The sequence below is a fragment of the Muscardinus avellanarius genome (genome assembly GCF_963383645.1).
Source record: "Muscardinus avellanarius genome assembly, chromosome: 11".
Classification (NCBI taxonomy): Eukaryota; Metazoa; Chordata; class Mammalia; order Rodentia; family Gliridae; genus Muscardinus; species Muscardinus avellanarius.
Genome location: NC_137797.1, coordinates 95979690 through 95994733, shown reverse-complemented (window position 1 = coordinate 95994733; position 15044 = coordinate 95979690). Strand labels below are relative to the sequence as shown.

Genomic DNA, 15044 nt, shown 5'->3' with positions numbered 1-15044 from the left:
GCTGAAGTCTCCAGACTTCGTCCCCCATTCAGCTCAAAGGAGGTTGATAGATAAAAAAGGACATTGGACTAAGCCCTAGGAACAAACGTTCCGAAAGGGTTAAAGAAAATCAAGGGTTAAAGAAAATCGGACTCTTCAAGTGATTTTGGGTGTGACTTTTGCTCTTCTGGAATTAGCCAAATAAAAGCCTCTGCAGCTGCAAGGCCAAAGGGGGCTGGGTCGAAGCACAAGGCCCACCTGAGATAATGGGACTAATCTCAATCACAAAGACCTGTGATATCCCAGGCCTTTACTTTTGTCTTGTCCAGGGTTGGTGATTTGCATGTGTATCTCTCTTTTTCACTTTGGGTGATTTGCACTTTTTTTTACTAGAAATTCACTGGGAGAGGGGAATATATAAAAAATCTTGTGTCCAGAATAAAGTGTTCGATTGCACAAGAAGCATCGATCCATATCAGATTCTTTTCAAAGAGCGCCGTCACTAGGGACTTAAAGAAATTTAGTCCCTAAAAGGGAAAGAATCACTGCAGATTCATCTGCAGTATTTCACTCTATCCTTCCCCATCTTTGCTGAGATTCTCGACCGCGAGTAAACTCGCGCCCCGATTGGACTAAGCTGGCCTTCGGCACTTTTTATTCTTTATTTTGAAACAGGGTCTCACTAAATTGCAAAGGGCCTCACTAAGTAGCCGAGGCTGTTCTCAGCCGCGATCCTCCTGTCTTGGTCTCCTAAATCCTGGGATTACAAGTGTGCACTCCCACATCCAGCCAATACTGGCTACTAGAGGGCTTGCCATCCTTAACACCACACTCCGCAGAGGAACTAAGGACACTGAAATAAGTACACAGAGGACAGGAAAGGGGTGAGCACAGGCCCCAGGCAGGCGGGGCTTTCTTTTTTCTGTTTTAGTTTCCTCTCTTTTTTTTTTGGAGAGGGGGAGGACTGAACCCAGGGGCCTCCAACCTTCAATCTACATTCTTTTTATTTTGAAACACAGTCTTCCCAAGTTGGTGAGGGTCTCACTAAGTTGCTGAGCACAGCCTCAATCTGTGAACCTCCTATCTCAGCCTCCCAAGTACTGCCATTATAGCATTACAGACATGCACCACCATGCTTGGCTTCTTTCTTTCTTTCTTTCTTTCTTTCTTTCTTTCTTTCCTTCTTTCTTTCCTCTTTCTCCCCTTCCTTCCTTCCTTCCTTCCTTTCTTTATTTCTTGTACTGGGATGGAACCCAGAGGCATTCTATCTCTGAGCTCCACCCCCAGCTTTATATTTTATTCTTTATTTTGAAACAGGGTCTCACTGAGTTGCCGAGGGCCTCACTGAGTAGCTGAGGCTGTCCTTGAACCTGCGATCCTCCTGTCTGAGTTTGCACTGGGATTGCAAACATTTTCACATGTTAGTCAAGTGTACAACCACTGAGCTCCATCTTCGCCCCCCCCTCTTTTTTTTTTTTGCTGAACTGGGACTTGAACCCAGGGGCATTCTACTTCTGAGCCACACACCCTGGCCCTATTTTTTATTATTTATTTTGAAATTGGGTCTCACTAAATTGCAGAGGGCCTAAGTCTAAGGCTAGCCATTATCCTGCAATCCTCCTGTTTCAGCCTCCCAAGTACTGGGATTACAAGCATGTGCCACCACACCCGGCTTATTTTTTTATTTTTTTAAACAGCAATTTTTTGCTAAATTGTTGAGGATTTTACTAAATTGCTAAAGCTTGTCTAAAACCAGAGATCTCCTGTCTCGGCCTCCCAAGTACTGGGATTATAGGAACGCACCACTACACCCAGCTAAACCAAAATCTTAAACATTTTTACTTTCTTGCAGGGGGCTGGAGGGAGCACACCAAAGTCTCACACTGTTTCTCAGACTGGCCTTCTACTCCTGGGCTCAAACAATCCTGCCTCGGCCTCCTGAGCAGCTGGGGCCACAGCATGGGCCAAGATGCCCCGCTACGATTTTTAACTACCTCTGAAGTCTTTTATATAATTTCTTAATTTAAGAATCTCTTTTATGACTCAGCTTTCTTAGAGTGATGCCATGAACCAAGGCAGAAATGGTTTTCAGCTACTTTGGACTATCAATGCTTACCAGCAATCTACTATCAAAAAACCAGACATAAATGGTTCTATTAGAAGACAAAATTCATGCCTCCTGAGGGAGGCATGCCATTTGCTGCAGTGAGGCAAGAGTACCAACACGTTACGCCTTTTCTGTGTGTGTACATGTGGGGGTTGCTGGTGTTGAACCCAGGGAATTCCACCATTGAGCTACACCTGCAGCCCTATTTATTTGTTTTGAAACAAAGTCTCACTAAACTGCCAAGGCTGACCTAGAGTTTATGATCCTCCTGCCTCAGCCTCCTGAGAAGCTGACACCACATGTGTGCATCACTGTACTTGACTGCAAACAGGTTTAATAACCTCTTAAATACAGATGTGGACGTGCACACTTGTAATCCTAGCATTTGGGAGGCTGAGACAGGAGGATCGCAGTTCGAGGACAGCCTCAGCTACTTAGTGAGGCCCTTTGCAACTCAGTAAGACCCTGTTTCAAATAAAGAATAAAAAATAGGGCGGGGGTATAGCTCAGAGGTATAATGCCCCTGGGTTCCATCCCGAGTACTGCCACACACACACACACACACACACACACACACACACACACACACGTCTTTGTTTAAAAAACAAAAAAGTGCTGGAGGTATTGCCTGAGTGGTAGACTGATCACACAAAGCCCTGGGCTGGATCCCCAGCACTGCCAAACAAAACGAAAAATTGGATACCCAATAAATCAATTTTCTCTCAGCTCAGAAGAGGAACAAACAAAAATGTCAGATAAAATACACTTCTGGCCTTGACTGTACTGCTACTTTGTGTATGTGTATGTGCGGTACTAGGGATGGAACCCAGGGAATTGTACCTCTGAGCTCCACTCTTAGCCCTTTTTTTATTCTTTATTTTTGAAACAGGGTCTCACTAAGTTGCAGAGGGCCTCACAAGTTGCTGAGGTTGCCCATGAACCTGTGATCCTCCTGCCTCAGCCTCCCAAGTACTGGGATTATAAGCGTGATCCACCAGGCCTGGCCATCCCCCTACATTTCTTATAGATAGGTTTCAATGTTTTTCTTCAAAAAAAAAAAAATGAGTGTGTGGTGTGTGTGTGTGTGTGTGTATGAGAGAAAGAGAGAGAGAGAGAGAGAGAGAGAGAGAGAGAGAGAGAGAGAGAGAGAGAGAGAAGAGAGGGAGAGGGAGAGGTGAGATGGGATGGGATGAGATGAGATGAGATAGAGATACGGGTTAATGGGGGTTGATCCCAGGGGCGGTCTACCACCAAGCAATACCCCCAACTTTTTTTTTTTTTTTTTGGTACTGTGGATGGAACCCAGTGGCCTTCTACCTCCAGGCTAAAACCCCCAGACCTATTTTAATTTTTATTTGGAAATATGGTCTCGCTAAGTTGCTGAGGGCTTCACTAAATTGCTGAGACTGGCTTCAAACCTGAGATCTGATAAGTCAGGTCCCTCCCTTCCCCCATGGACCCCATAGTGGGGACAGGAGGTAGCACCCCGGAAGCCAGAAGCAGAGACAACACGAGACCCCAGGTGTCGTGAGACTCCAGACATCTCGGGGCAGACTCCAGATGCCGCGAGAGGGCAGGCCGCTAGCCCCGCCAAGACCCAGCTACATAAATGCCCTCACTTCTCTTTGTGGTGGGGCTCTGCTGAACGTGTGACTGCTGCTCGTCATTGGTCCTTTACCCCACGGTCGGCAGACCTCACCTGAAGGTGCCAGTTTTAATTAAAGAGGCCTTTAATAAGTTGGCTGGTGTTTGCTCCTTCGCGACCCCCCCTCCAACTCAATTTCAACATTACAAGATCCTCCTGTTTCAACCTCCCAAGTACTGGGATTATAAGTATGCGCCACCACGCTCAGCTTTTTTTTTTTTTTTTTTTTTCGTGGTGCTGGGGATTGAACTTTCCCAGTCCGACTTTTAAGTCTTTATTTTGAAACAGGGTCTCACTGAGTTGTAGAGGTCCTCACTAAGTAGCTGGGGCTGGCTACAAACCTGCGATCCTCCTATCTCAGCCTCCCAAGTACTGGGATTACAAGTATATGCTACTTTGCCTGGCTTCTTTTTTTTACTTCCGAGCTACACCCCCTGCCCTATTTTTCATTCTTTATTTTGAAACGGGGTCTCACTGAGTTGCGGAGGGTCTCACTGAGTTGTGGAGGGCCTCACTAAGTAGCTGAGGCTGTCCGCGAACTGCAATCCTCCAGTCTCAGTCTCCCAAATGCTGGGATTACAAGCATGTGGCACCGCGCCCAGCTTTCTTTTTGGTATTTTTGAAACAGGGTCTCCCTATTTTGCTGAGACTGACTTGGAATTCGAGATCATCTACCTGTCTCAGCATCCCAAATACTATGGACATCCATTATTTATTTACTGCAGTACTAATCCAGGGGCATCCTACCTCTGAGATATATCTCCAGCGCTATTTTTTATTTTTAATTTTGAAATAAATAAATATAAATTTTTTTTTTTTTTTGGTGGTACTGGGGTTCCTGGAAGCCCTTCTACCTCCGGGCTACACTCCCAGACCTATTTTTACATTTTTATTTGGAAACAGGGTCTCCTAAACCAGGACTCATGGCTGGCTTCGAACCTGCGTGATCCTCCTGTCTCTGCCTCCCAAGCGCGGGGATTACAAGCGTGCGCCACCACGCCCGGCCAATAAATATAAATTTTAAAATACGGTTAGGGGTATAGCTCAGAGGAAGAATGCCTCTGGGGTTCCATCCCCAGTACCATGTAATCAATCAATCCATCAATCAATAGAACACAGCAAAACATCATCACTCCATTACTAGTCTAGAGCTATACTCAACAGTCGGTGCTGCTAAATAGTTTGGGGCATTTTATTAATAATGTATTAATGATGCTGCAGATTTGACAGTTACACTGTACTCTCAAGATTTCTATTAAGGTCTCTCAGTCTCAAAGACAGTACATTTTGGAGCTGCCAGCCACACAAAACCATTGCCGCTACACGGCCAGGAGTGCTCCCTGCCTCCTGGGCTCACTTCACTGCCATCTGGCCAGGGCACAGGATGTTCAACAGGCTCCTTCCCTGGGCCTGGGCAGAGTAAACCCCTCAGCGCTGCCAGGAAGCAGCAGGATTCCTTGTGGTCGCAGCAGCAAAGGCCGTCACAGGGAAGGCCCACGGGAAGACTCCTGAGTGCAAACTCCACATGCAGCAGCACAAGTGATACTTTTTGCAGTCTCAGCAACTGGTTCCAGCCAGGAAACAGAGGAGGAGGCACGGTTTGCCCTACTTTGCTAAATAAATGCAAGAAATGCCAGCAGGACTGATAAAGACAACTTCTTTTTGTTTTTCCCCCCCATGGTCTGGAGACTGAACCCAGGGGCATCAGACCTTGATTTAATCATGCTCTGGGTTTTGACATTTGTCCTTATCTTATAAAAAATAGACATTATCTACTCACTGCAGCGTCTAAACCCTGTTTCAAAATAAGAATAAAAAATCGGGCCAGGAGTGGTGGCTTGTGTAATCCCAGTATTTAGGAGGCTGAGACAGGAGGATCACGGTTCATGGACAGCCTCAGCTACTTAGTGAGGCCCTCCACAACTCAGTGAGTCCCTGTTTCAAAATAAAGAATAAAAATTCAGGCTGGGGGTGTAGCTCAGAGGTAGAATGTCCCTGGGTTCCATCCCAGTAATGGGGGGGGGGGTAGGGAGGGAAAGAGGAAGAGGGAAAGAGAGGCAAGCATGTGTGCGCATGCACGCGCACGCAAACACACACACACACACAAGGAACCACCTGAGCTTTCTGTGAAGCCCAAGAAAGTTTGCACCTGTGATAAGACTCAGCCTTCCGGGCCATGTTTTTGGGCTGGCTTCCTTGGTCCGGCCCTGTCTCTATATCCATAAACTCACGGCTAGAGCAGACACCTGACCCGAGGTGAGCAGGCGACTCTCCTGACTGAGATTTTGCAACTGGATCTCAGAGACAGAGTTCAGTCTGGGTTCCTTAGATAACAGAAACCCTTCTCCTTTACAGCTGAGGAAAGTGAGACTCTCCAGTGGACACGGCCCTGGGACAGCGAGCACTACAGGGGCAGGACTGAAGAGCCAGGCTCAGGGTCCAGAGCGAGCGCTCACAGACACTGCACTGACCCATCTATCAAAGGGCACTATGATGTACCCTTAGTTGTAACCAGGAGTCCTAATTCACCTATGAAGAGCTGGCACTACCACAGGCTGGTGGTTTGGTTGTAACTGCCAGCTCTAACCATGGGACAGGATGGACAATGAGAGCTAAGAAAAACTACATTAGAGCCGGGCGTGGTGGCGCACGCTTGTAGTTAGTCCCAGCGCTTGGGAGGCTGAGACAGGAGGATCGCACAGGTTCGAAGCCAGCCTCAGCTACTTAGTGAGGCTCTCAGCAACTTAGTGAGACCCTGTTTGCAAATAAAAATATAAAACAGGTCTAGGAGTATATCCCAGAGGTAGAAAGCCTCTGAGTTCCACCCCAGTACCACCAAAAAAAAAAAAAAAAAAAAAAAAAATGTGGATAGATATATAGACATGCTCCATCAGCAATTAACACTTCAGTGGTGAGGGGTGTGGCAGCCTCAGTGATAGCACAGCAGCCTGGCAAGGGAGAGGCCCTGGGTTCCATCCTCAGCATCTCAACAACAACGATGACGAAGGCCCTTCCCCTCCTACTCTTCAACTATGCCACTGAACAGTGCAAAATAGTGTAGGGATTGAACCAGGGGGGGTTCTACCTCCAAACTGCATCTCTAGCCCTTTTTCTTTTTCTTTTTTTTGGTGGTACTGGGGTTCCTGGAAACCCTTCTACCTCCGGGCTACACTCCCAGACACCTATTTTTTTTTTATATTTTTATTTGGAAACAGGGTCTCTTAAGCCAGTGCAACTGGCTTCGAACCTGTGCGATCCTCCTGTCTCTGTCTCCCAAGCGTGGGATTACAAGCGTGCGCCACCACGCCTGGCGTTATCCTGTCTTACTTTTCAATCACCAAAGCCATTCCAAACTTCATACCTATACTCAAAATGTCAACAAGAAAGGGCGTTTCAAGTCTCCAAAATATGGACATAGGATCCTGTGGCTGAATTAAATAGGTCTATCAAAAGTTAACAACTGGCCGGGCGTGGTGGCACACGCTTGTAATCCCCGCGCTTGGGAGGCAGAGACAGGAGGATCGCGCAGGTTTGAAGCCAGCCGCGCGCGCTGGCTTAGGAGACCCTGTTTCCAAATAAAAATGTTAAAATAGGTCTGGGAGTGTAGCCCAGAGGTAGAAGGGCTTCCAGGAACCCTAGTACCACCAAAAAAAAAAAAAAAAAAAAGTTAACAACTGAATGAAATTTAATGCTGGGGACTCCTGCGGGAGGTTTCTTCTGGCGCAGACATAGAAACACAAACACAAACAATCCTCTCTACAGAGCCCAGTGAATAAATAAGCATGCTTGCTTTCTGCCTCCTCCAATCTATTACATTTTTAAGCAACACATACTTCCTTGTGAATTTCCCTTCTATAAAAAAAAGCCATGAAGCTGATAAATAGAAAAGACAAAAGCAATCTACTTAAACATATAATTTGCTATCATAGCCATAGTAAAGCAGTCACTGCTTAATAGCCATGCTATCGCCAGGCGTGGTGGCGCACGCTTGTAATCCCCGCGCTTGGGAGGTGGAAACAGCAGGATCACGCTGGTTCAAAGCCAGCCTCGCTGGCTTAAGAGACCCTGTTTCCAAATAAGAAAATATAAAAAAAAAAAAAATAGGTCTGAGAGTATAACCTGGAGGTAGAAGGGTTTCCAGGAACCCTAGTATCACCCCCCCAAAAAAAAAGCCATGCTATCAAAAGTCAAGGAAGTTAGGTTGCATTCTCCACAGGATCTTTGTCAAGGATCTTAACCTGATAGCGCGACCTTTAGGCCTTCATAAATGCATCTGAAAGAGCACGCAGACACCTGGGCAAGCAATTTCACTTTTCTGCATTTTCCTTCTCTAATAACAGGGATCATAAGACTGATCTCATAAAACATCTAAGAGCCGATCAGCTGTGTACAGGAATAAATACAAGCAGGCCGTGGAGCCAGATTGCCTGCCTCTTCTAATTGTGGCTCCTGGGCTTACTGGCTTGGACAGGTTACTTAATCTCTGCCTGCCTCCGTTTCTCATCATAACATGAGGATAATCTCCTTACTTTATATGGCTACATAAGATGTAGACAAAGGCTGGGGTGTCATTCAGTGGCAGAGCACACGCTCTAGGCCCTGGGTGGCAGGAAGAGGAATTAAAGCACGTGAGTAAGTGATAGTTTGGGTCCCTCCCTCCCCCACAGGACCCTGCAGCGGGGACGGGAGGCGGAATCCGGGAAGCCGGAAGTGGAGATGTCGAGATACTCCAGACATTGCGAGGCAGACTATGGACGTTGTGAGAGGACCCGCTAGCCCCTTCCCGGGACCTGGCTCCATAAACACCCTCAGTTCCTCTCCGATGCGTGACTCTGCCGATCGACCATGACTCTGCCGACCGGGTGGCTCTGCTGCTCGGTCATCGGTCTCTTCCCCCACAGTCGCAGACCTCGCCCGAAGGTGCTGGTTGATTACAGAGGCCTTTAATAATTCGGGTGGTGTTTGCCTCCTTCGCGACTCCCGACTCAATTTCAACATTACAGTAAGTATAAGCTGTTTAGAATAGTACAAGGCACAAAGAAAGCACAGATTAAATTTTTAGTATCAGCCGGGCGTGGTGGCTCAAGCTTGTAATCCCAGTACTTGGGAGGCTTAGACGGGAGAATCGGGAGAATCACAGGTTCGAGGATAGGCTCGGAAAGTAGTGAGACTCTTACCAACCTAGTGAAACCCTATTTCAAAATAAAAATTTAAATATAGGGCCGGGGCCATAGCTCGGAGGTAGAATTCCCCTGGGTTCAATCCCCAGTACAAAAAATATTTGTGATATTATTTTCTGAATCCCTGTATTGCCTACATGCAAGAGATAAGGATGTAGTTAATGCTTAAAATTACTTATATGTAATCAACAGCACCACCATTAATAAAGATAAAAGAAAACCCTTCGTGTCAAAATAGAGTGGCCCAACCGTGCATGGTGACGTGCACTTGTACATCCCAGCACTTGGGAGGCTGGCGGGTTCCAGATGAGCCTCAGCAATTTAGCAAGACTCTCCGCAACCCAGAGAGAAAATAAAAACATAAAATAGGGCTGGGTGTTTAGTTTGGAGGTAGAATGTTCTTTGTTGGTAACTATATGTTGGTAGATATTGGAACAAGGAGGGCACAGTTCAACAGCAGGAACAGATTTATTTGGGGGTAAATCTGGGAGGAGGCACCTGACCGGGAGAGAGAGTCCACGAGTCAGGGGCCCCTGTCTTACAGACTAGGGGCTTTTTATGGGGCATTAGGAGGGAGGGCTAGTTACACAGTCCTGCCTTTTCCCCACTTGAACCTGCAATCTTCCTGTCTCAGCCTCCCAGTTCTGGTGGTCTTGACAGGTGGCTGGGCAGGTAGGTTTATGGGCTGGGCCAGGGGATGGTTAGGACCACTTTTCTGGCCACTGCTGGAGTTCTTTGTTTTCTACCTCCTCCAGGCAGGCCTCACAGCAGACCTCACAGCGGCCCCACCCCTGGGTTCAATTCTAAGCACACACACAAAAAAAAAAAAAAAAAAAAAAAGAGAAAGAAAGAAAGAAAGAAAGAAAGAAAGAAAGAAAGAAAGAGAGAGAAAGAAAGAAAGTCAGTCCTGGCTGGGTGCAGGTTAATGGTAGAGTGCTTGCCTAGCATGCACGGGGCACTCCCTGAGTTCGATTCCCAACACCAAAAGGAAAAATTTAGTTTAACTTATTTTTGTGGTACTGAGGCTAGACTCCAGGGACATTCTATTTCTGAGCTATATCCCCAGCCCTATTTTATTATTTATTTTGAAACAGCCTCTCACTGCCTTGTAGAGGGCCTCACAAGTAGTTGAGGCTGGCCCAGAACCTGCGATCCTCCTGTCTTAGTCTCCCAAGTACTTGGATTACGAGCCTGCACCACCATACCCAGCTTAATTAATTATATTTAAGTAAAAATAAAAATCTCAATTGTATAACTATATCATAGTTATTTTAACATGTTTCTGAAATACTAAAAATACTTTAATATGAAGTATAAAATTTCTAATAATCAATTAATCCAAATGTACACTCAAAAAAATTTGTTTTTATGTTCCTTGATAACTTGCTTAAAAATATGACTCTGAAGTACTTCTTTCTTTTTCTCTCTCCTCTTTTTTTTTTTGTTTTTGTTTTTTTTGTTTTGTTTTGTTTTGGTGGTGGGGCTAGGGATTGAACTCAGGGGAATTCCACCTCCAAGCTATATTTCCAGTCCTATTTTATTTATATATTTATTTATTTGTTTTGAAACGGAGTCTCACTAAGCTGCTGAGGCTGGCCTGGAACCTGCGATCTTCCTGTCTCAGCCTCCCAGTACTGGGATTATAGGTTTGCACCACCAAGCCCAACTGTCAGTGCATTGAAAAGAAATATACTAGGGGCCGGGCGTGGTGGCGCAGGCTTGTAATCCCAGCATTTGGGAGGCTGAGACCGGAGGATCACGGTGCATGGACAGCCTCAGCTACCTAGTGAGGCCCTCTGCAACTCAGTGAGACCCGGTTTCAAAATAAAGAATAAAAAATAGGGCTGGGGGTGTAGCTCAGAGGTCAAATGCCCCTGGGTCCCATCCCCAGACCCGCAAACACACACACACGTACACGTACACGTACACACGGGACTGGTACTGCATAAACAAAAACCAACAAAAACTGTAAGGTATTCATTTGACATAGTCCTCAAGACTCTCAAATAGTTGCCTCCTATACTGAAACAGTGTAGTTGATTTTATTGTTTCTTCTTAAAACAGAAATCTGAAACTGATGCCATGATGGACGCACGTGTGCTTGCTTGGGGCCGGCGCAGGCAGAGGGGAAAGGCCGCTAAGTTCACCTAGGGCAGACTGCGCTTCCCTGCAGCCCCACAGCGTGCCGTTTACCCTGTTGATGCTGCAGCGCTGGTGTCAGGAGATGCCCTCCACCCTTCTCTGGGAATTCTCTGTTTTCACGACAACGGCGCAACTTCCAAAACAATGCCTCTCTGCCGAGCGCTTCAAGGACACACCTGGTAATTTATGACTTGAGAGACAGACAACACTTGTAACACTCCAAAGAAAAGCAAAATTTCAAATGGAACTCAGACACCGGTGCTTTCTAGCATTGTTCCACATTGCTAAATGGAACATGGTACCTAGAATATGGGAGATGTGAAATAGATGTGTGATAAGTGGTGTGTGTGTGTGTGTGTGTGTGTGTGTGTTGTCGGTACTGGGGATGGAACCCAGGGGCATTCTACCTCTGAGCTGCACTCCAAGCCTTTTTTGTTTCTGCTTTGACATGCCTCACTAGCTTGCTGAGAGTCTTCTCGCTATGTTGCTGAAGCCGTCCTCAAACCCACAATCCTCCAATCTCAGCCTCCCAAGTACCTGTATTATAGGTATGCACCACCATGCCTGGATAAATGAAATTTTTTTGTATTGTATTGTACTCGGGATTGAACTCAAGGGGGTTTTACCTCTGAGCTATACCCATGGACTTTTTTATTTTGAGGCAGGTTCTTCCTAAATTGCCAAGGCTGGCCGGCGTGGTGGCATAGTTTGTAATCCCAGTGCTTAAGAGGATGAGACCACAAAGAAAGGTCACAGGTTTGTGGCCAGCCTAAGCAACCTGTGAGGCCCTCTGCAATTTACTGAGACCCTGTTTCAAAATAAAGAATAAAATAGGGCTGGGGGTGTTAGCCCAGAGATAGAATGTCTCCTGGTTCAATCTCTAGTACCACGTGGGCACACGCGCACACACACACACACACACACACACACAGAAATTAATTAACTAATTAAAAAATAAATTGCCAGCTGGGTGTGGTGGCGCACGCTTATAATCCCAGCATTCAGGAGGCTGAGACCGGAGGATTGCAGTTCGCGGATAGCCTCAGCTACTTAGTGAGGCCCTCTGCAACTCAGTGAGACCCTGTTTCAAAATAAAGAATAAAAAATAGGGCAGGGGTATAGTTCAGAGGTAGAATGCCCCTGGGTTCTATCCCCAGACCTGCAAAAATAAAATAAAATAGAATAAAATAAAATAAAATAAAATAGAATAAAATAAAATAAATTGCCAAGGCTGGTCTTTAAATTGTTCAGGAGCTTTAGCCTCCCAAGTAGCTGAGATTATGGGCATGCGCTACTGCATCCAGCCTGAATGTCATCAGCATCAGCACCAGCATCACATCATCAGCATCACCACCATCATCTCTTCCTCCTCCTCCTCTATTTGGTTGTTGTAGTACCAGAGATTGAACCTAGGGGCATTCTGCTCCAAGCTACACCCCCAGCCCTTTTAATTTTTTTTATTTTTAAACAGGGTCTTGCTAAATTGCTGAGGTTATCTGAATTTGCAATACTCCTATCTCAGCCTCCCAAGTACTGGGATTGTAGGCATATACTACCATGCCTGGCTTTGGCTTGCATTTTTTAATTACATGAAAGAAAAATTCCTCTTGTGCCTTAAATAACTTACCTGTGATTTTGCAAAGCTGGTAAAAGTTAGATACTTTATTCTCATGTTTTAGCTGTGGGAAAAAAATTAAGAGTGATAAAACAGAGCCAGGCGTGGTGGCACTTGCTTGTCATCCCAGTACTTGGGAGGCTAAGACAGGAGGGTTGCAGGTTTGCAGACAGCCTCAACTACTTAGTGAGATCCACAACAACTTAGTGAAACCGTATTTTAAAATAAAAAATAAAAAATAGAGCTGCGCGAGGCTGCGATTGGTGCCTGCCTTGAGGCAAGGCTGGTGCTGGGGCCTCTGAGGCCAGGAGAGGAGCCAGCCGAGGGGTTAGGCCGGTACGGGAGCCAGCGAGGCCAGAATCGGGGCCTCCCATGAGTCAAGGCCGGTGCTGGAGCCAGCGAGGTCGGGATCAGAGTCCTCCGGGTGGCCAGGCCACTACTGGGGCCATCAAGAGTGGGATCAGAACTTGCAATGCGGCATGCACAGAGAAATATCACAGAAAATAAAAACCAGATGCTTCCCCTAATTAGCAATAACTAGGAGCAAAGGGGTAACAGGAAGAGGTCGAGCTATAGAAAGGGCCCTATAGTGAAGCAACTAAGGTGACCAATCAGAGGGTATGGGATGGGGGAGGATGGAACCTCTTTAAAACTCAGGAGGTGCTGGGCATGGTGGCGCACGCTTGTAATCCCCACGCTTGGGAGGTGGAGACAGGAGGATCGTGCTGGTTCGGAGCCAGCCTCGCTGGCTTAAGAGACCCTGTTTCCAGATAAAAAAAAAAAAAGTTAAAAAATAGGTCTGGAAGTGTAGCTTGTGGGATTGTATCCCGGAGGTAGAAGGGCTTCCAGGAACCCCAGTACCACCAAAAAAAAAAAACAAAAACAAAAAAAACAAAAACAAAAACAAAAAAACCTCAGGAGGTGCATAAACAAATGTATCAAAGTTAATCACCAATCAAGCATGGGATCGAGGAAGGGGGAGGGAATGGGATGGGGATTGGATGAGGGCTAATTGGATGATGTGTGCTTGTATATCCTCAAGTCTTGTATTCCAATGTGATGTATGATTACAATGCACCAATAAAAAATAAATAAATAAATAAAAAATAGAGCTGCGCGTATAGCTCTGAGGTAGAATGCCCCCAGGTTCCATCCCCAGTACCACAAAAATAAATAAATAAATAAAAAGAATGATAAAACAACACAAGGCATGGTGATCCTCCGTCCTCACCTCCTGATAACTGGGATTGCAGGAGTGTGACGCCACATCTGGCTACAAGAATAACTTCAATGAAGGATGCTGGAAGCCTAAAGTTAGTGTGTGTGTGTGTGTGTGTGTGTGTGTGTGTGTGTGTGATAGGAAAATTTATTTTTTCAAAAATGTAAAAAGAGCCGGGCATGTTGGCTCTTTTTACGCTTGTAATCCCAGCATTTGGGAGGCTGAGACAGGAGGATCACAGTTTGAGGACAGCCTCAGCTACTTAGTGAGGCCTTTTGCAACTCACTGAGACCCTATTTCAAAAGAAAAAAGAAAAAAATAGGGCAGGGGGTGTGTAGCTCAGAGGTAGAATGTCCCTGGGTTCCATCCTCAGTACTGAAGAAATAAAAAGTAAAAAAAAAATTTTAAGTTAAACTTCATATAAAAAAATAAATCCCATATGAGCCTTTTAGGTCATAAGGGTACTTGCTCTCTTAGCTATACACAGTACTTAGTCTACTGTTGGAAAGGCCAGTTTCTAGAGATGCAGCCAAGCTCGGTGTTGAGCTGACAGGCTTCGACTGTTCTTTGGTGTCCTGGGTCAGTTAGAGGCACACTGGGACAATGTTTCAAAGCACACTGTACTGTCAGTTATATAACAAACTTTGTTTTGCTGGCCAAGATTATAGTTAGTCGAGATTATAATTCTTTATTGGAAAAGCTGGCCAGGACCAGGAGTGTTTGTTTTTTTATGGTGCTGGGGATTGAACCCAGGGGAATTCTACCTCCAAGTTACACTCCTGGCCCTATTTATTATTTTTTTTAAATTTTAATTTTGTTTGGTGGTACTGGGGATGGAACCCTTCTACCTCCGGGCTACACTCCCAGACATATTTTATATTTTATTTGGAAACAAGGTCTCTTCAGCCAGCGAGGCTGGCTTTGAACCTGCGCGATCCTGCTGTCTTCGCCTCCCAAGCGCGAGGATTACAAGCGTGCGCCACTGCGCCAGGCCCTATGTTTTATTTATTTTGAAACAAGGTCTCACTAATTTGCGGAGGGTCTCAGTAAGTAGCTGGGGCTGGCTGCAAACCTGGAACCTCCTGTCTCAGCCTCCCAAGTACTGGGATTACAAGCCTGTGTCACCACCCCCGGCTTCAGCCTGATTTTTTACTTTT

The 15044-nt window shown here is 45.9% G+C and overlaps 1 protein-coding gene across 1 annotated transcript in view; it reads right to left on the bottom strand.

The window, feature by feature from the left end:
- Positions 1-15044, bottom strand: part of TULP3 (TUB like protein 3) — a gene marked incomplete at its 3' end in the record, with an annotated part of 44904 nt that overhangs the window by 16244 nt on the left and 13616 nt on the right. The gene's annotated exons all lie outside the window — the stretch shown is intronic.